Here is a 4,990-nt window from a genome sequence, read left to right as displayed (position 1 = left end):
AGTAAGAATAGGAAAGAATCTCTCCGAATCATTTGATACCAAACGAGGTTTCAGACAAGGAGACAGCCTCTCGCGTGATCTCTTTAATATCCTGCTGGAGAAGATTATACGAGATGGAGAAGTGAATAGACATGGCACACTAATCACAAGAGAGCACATGCTACTTGCCTATGCCGACGATATCGATATCATAGGTCGGTCACCGGAAGTAGTAACTGCAGCCTTTGAAAGAATCGAAAGAGAGTCAGTGAAAATGGGTCTGGCAGTAAATGGAGATAAGACGAAATGGATGGTCTCCACTCCCAAAAAGCCTTGTACAACCGAGCAGATAAAGAACATGGAGAAAGTTGGGAACCACAACTTTGAGATAGTCAGTAACTTTATCTACCTCGGCACCGCCGTAACCGAACTAACTGAGATAAAGCGAAGAATAATACTGGCAAACAGATGCTACTTTGGACTAAGTAAGCAGATTAGAAACAAGGCCATCTCTCGACAGACGACGACTACCCTTTACAAGACACTGATACTACCCGTGCTGTTATATGGTTCTGAAGCATGGGTACTTGTGAAAGCAGATGAGGCAGTGCTTGGAGTATTTGAGAGAAAGATTCTTCGTAAAATATATGGTCCAGATTGCGTTAACGGAGAATATAGGCGACGTATGAACCACGAGCTGTATGACGACGATAGCATAGTTACACGCATCAAAATACAACGGCTGCGTTGGCTAGGTCATGTTGTCAGAATGGATGAAGAAGCTCCAGCAAAGAAGTCTTTTGAAGGCAAACACGGTGGTACACGCAAACCGGGAAGACCAAAAGCCCGATGGAAAGATCAAGTTGTGGGAGACACCTCGAAACTTGGTGTCAGAGATTTTAGAATGAGCGCAGAAGATCGAGGCGCTTGGAACGCTATTCTACGTTCGGCTAGTGGAAGAAGTATTCTGTCATAGTCAATTAAAGTAAAGTAAGTAAGTATATACGAGGTGGTAAAATCCAAAGTGTGGCCCGGCCAAACTTAATGCCTTTCAACCTGTTTATTATGTTTTATCAGCTTTTTCATTGATTGTTTTTTCCATTTAAATGAAAAGGTTTTAAGCCATGATGTATGCACAATTACCCCCTTTGGTAAAATGAACTGAACTAAATAAATTAAAAGTGTAAATAAATGGCAGAAATTTGTGTTTGTGAGCCATACACAAAAAAAAAACTGTGAAATCATTTCCTAGTTTTTTGTTGCTGTTGTTTTTCAATGCATTACACAGGCGAACATCCATCGTTGCACATGATTGATAACGGTTTTAACATGGGATTTTAATACCCTACAAAAATAGGGACAGATATGGTAGCTTTGGTGCAGTGAGTTCACAGAGGAAATAATGGATATTTAGAAAATGCAAACGACACAAACTGCATGTGTGCATTGATAAATTATATATAGACAAAGAATTTGAACTTCGCACATAGACCGGTTGGTGGCGCTCGTGAATATAGATAAATGAAATTATCTAAGAACATGTCGCAAGCAGAATTCTGTTCTCAATGGCATGCAATTTGCGTCGTTTGCATTCCCTAATATGCATAATTTCCTTACCCGTGAAGGAAACTATGGCGTAATGCACGTATATAGGGTTTCGGCAGTCTTAGGTTAGGTTGGAAAGAGGGTGCGAATATTAATCCGCCCCCAATGGAGCAACACCTTAGCCAGTAATCGGCTTGTTGTGCGCTCTCTTAGCTTCCATTATGTTTATTATACCCTCCACCCCAAGATGGGGGGTATACTAATTTCGTCATTCTGTTTGTAACTACTCGAAATATTCGTCTGAGACCCCATAAAGTATATATATTCTTGATCGTCGCGACATTTTATGTCGATCTAGCCATGTCCGTCCGTCCGTCCGTCTGTCTGTCGAAAGCACGCTAACTTCCGAAGGAGTAAAGCTAGCCGCTTGAAATTTTGCACAAATACTTCTTATTAGTATAGGGCGGTTGGTATTGTAAATGGGCCATATCGGTCCATGTTTTGATGTAGCTGCCATATAAACCGATCTTGGGTCTTGACTCCTTGAGCCTCTAGAGTGCGCAATTCTTATCCGATTGGAATGAAATTTTGCACGACGTGTTTTGTTATGATATCCAACAACTGTGCCAAGTATGGTTCAAATCGGTCCATAATCTGATATAGCTGCCATATAAATCGATCTGGGGTCTTGACTTCTTGAGCCTCTAGAGTGTGCAATTCTTATCCGATTGAAATGAAATTTTGCACGACGTGTTTTGTTATTATATCCAACAACTGTGCCAAGTATGGTTCAAATCGGTCCATAACCGGATAAAGCTGCCATATAAACAGTTCAGGGGATTTGACTTCTTGAGCCTCTAGAGGGCGCAATTCTTATCCGATTGGAATGAAATTGTGCACGACGTGTTTTGTTATGATATCCAACAACTGTGCCAAGTATGGTTCAAATCGGTCCATAACCTGATATAGCAGCCATATAAACCGATCTTGGGTCTTGAATTCTTGAGCCTCTAGAGTGCGCAATTCTTATCCGATTGGAATGGAATTTTGCACGACGAGTTTTGTTATGATACCCAACAACTGTGCCACGTATGGTTCAAATCGGTCTATAACCTGATCTAGCTGCCATATAAACCGATCTTGGGTCTTGACTTCTTGAGCCTCTAGAGTGCGCAATTCTTATCCGATTGGAATGAAATTTTGCACGACGTGTTTTGTTATGATATCCAACAACTTTGGCAAGTATGGTTTATATCGGTCCTAAGAAGAGATGCCGGGAAAAGAACTCGACAAATGCGATCCATGGTGGAGGGTATATAAGATTCGGCCCGGCCGAACTTAGCACGCTTTTACTTGTTTGTTTTTCTATTAAGTGAGATGGACAAGTAGTCTGGCTGGCGTATTTCTTTATATTCTATGTTCCAATATAAACTACCCAGATGTGTTTGCGTCACGAATGGAGGTACCAAAAACTGGTTTTGTTTTGTGGTTCTCCACCTGATTCGGAGAGACAAAGCAAATCATCGACTGATATGTCTGTTTGGATATAGAATGCGACAAAACCACAAAAACACAAAAAACCGTGATAGCAGATGTACAGTTCCTAATCTCCAATATAAGAGAGCGAAAGATCTATTGCCCGGTGAGTGGCTACTGAATACGATATACGTGGTGCGATATAACATTTAAAGGGACATTGGGAATCAATCAATCGATCACGGAATACAAATGGAGTGTTAAGTGATAAGTGCCATGAAAATAAGGAAATAAATGCAAATCACTCAAACAAAATAAACCATAGAAATAAACAGCCTCCCAGATAAAAGATATAATATGATTTTCTTTAAGCCTCTGAGACATCCAAGTGGAAATCACGGTACAATTGGAAGAATTGAAAAACTCGAAATTAATAATTGTTATTTTTCTTTTCTCGAAAATAATCTCCCGGTGGGAAGGGAATAATGAAACTATACCGAATGAATGAGAAAAGAAAAAAAAAACAATCCTCAAAGTAAAGGTAAACTCAGAAATATATTTATTGCCAAAACGGGGGAATAATATAGTGATGATTCAATCTGAAATCCGATTGCCATTAATTGTTCTGAGTTTCCGAAAATAGGGAATTGTGCGTAATAGTTATTGTGCGAAATACCAATGCTATCTGAGTTATGAGAAGCTTTGAAAACTTTGTGGCCGCAGTAATGTAAGACAAAGATTGTGTGACATTTGACTTGAGGCCACCAATCTTACCTGTTTTTAGTTTTCTTGTGCTCCAACCAAAGCAATCCAAACTCGGGATATGGAATAGGCGTCCTTTAGGTTAACCACTATCCGGTTCGAAGGACCATGAAAAAGCTGGGATACCAGGATGATGACGGGTGGTGGTGGATGCCTAAAAGAAACCGATGGTGAGTTGGAGTTCGGTACACCGAAGTCCAATCACCGTAACACAAAAGGAAATGGAGCTCGATTACTATGGTTGCCACGGACGTAGGTAGGGCTCGTATGTTTAGACAAAGTCTTACCCAATTTTAGCTATAGGAAAATATGGTGAAGAAAAAAACGACAGAGGTTAAGATGCTCAAGACCACGTTTGCAAGTTTATTGTCTGAGTTGTTCAAACGGAAAGAAGGTAGAACCATGTTCTATCAAAATGTCTACCAATATTTTTTTTAGTACTAATGTAATGACATATGTAGTTAAGTGAGTTAAGATAATTAGTATACGTGAAGCATACGTAGCGTGATAATGATGTGGCATTGCATGCAGGGGTGGGAGTTGTGTGGCATGAACAATTTGGAATCAAATTTAAAATTGATAAATTGAGCTCATAGAAAAGTATTTGATAGTAGAGCATGAATCTTATATGTACTTTAAGTGCCAAGTGTCTGGTTGGTTACCCCAAAATACCCCCAAACTGGATATATTTACCCACCATTGCATTATAGGATTCAAAAGTAAGGTATTTGGAAGTAGAGCACGAATTCGAATCCATATTCAGGACGAAGTGTACCCACCATAAAACAGGACTTATTCACTAACCATGGAAATATAATGGCAAATTAAAAGTTATAAGAAAGTTAAAGAAGACGCAGCGGAGCGGGCCCGGTTCGGGTAGTACGTGAATGAATAAAAGCTGCCATACAGACAAATCTTCCAATTAGCATTGTTGACTCTACATAATGCATATTTCTTATTCGATTGCAATTTCAAAAAGATAATAAGATATTCCGGCATTTAAGTACACTGATCGACTCGATTTACTTCCTAGTTCGAATTAGCCATGCCTATCACTCGTTTACGTCTGTGTTTTAATCAAGATATAGGGCGAATTTTTTGTCTTCTCGTCATACAGTTTTGAACAAATAACTCTTTTGACCCAAGGACAAACATTATTTTATAGAAATAGATTCAAATTTAAGGTTTTAATTAAATGTTTTGGATTTCGAAAGGGCGTATATTATAT

At 39.3% G+C, this 4,990-nt stretch overlaps 1 long non-coding RNA gene across 1 annotated transcript; it reads left to right on the top strand.

The window, feature by feature from the left end:
- The first annotated feature begins 4,333 nt into the window (after positions 1 to 4,333).
- Positions 4,334 to 4,770, top strand: LOC131998508 (uncharacterized). The gene is made up of 2 exons (XR_009398750.1): positions 4,334 to 4,415; positions 4,473 to 4,770. It is a non-coding gene; the product is annotated as an uncharacterized LOC131998508 (long non-coding RNA).
- Positions 4,771 to 4,990: the final 220 nt, after the last annotated feature.

This window comes from Stomoxys calcitrans, chromosome 1 (genome assembly GCF_963082655.1).
Source record: "Stomoxys calcitrans chromosome 1, idStoCalc2.1, whole genome shotgun sequence".
In the NCBI taxonomy this organism is placed as follows: domain Eukaryota; kingdom Metazoa; phylum Arthropoda; class Insecta; order Diptera; family Muscidae; genus Stomoxys; species Stomoxys calcitrans.
Note: the sequence above shows the minus strand (reverse complement) of the source record. Positions and strands in the feature narration are given on the sequence as shown.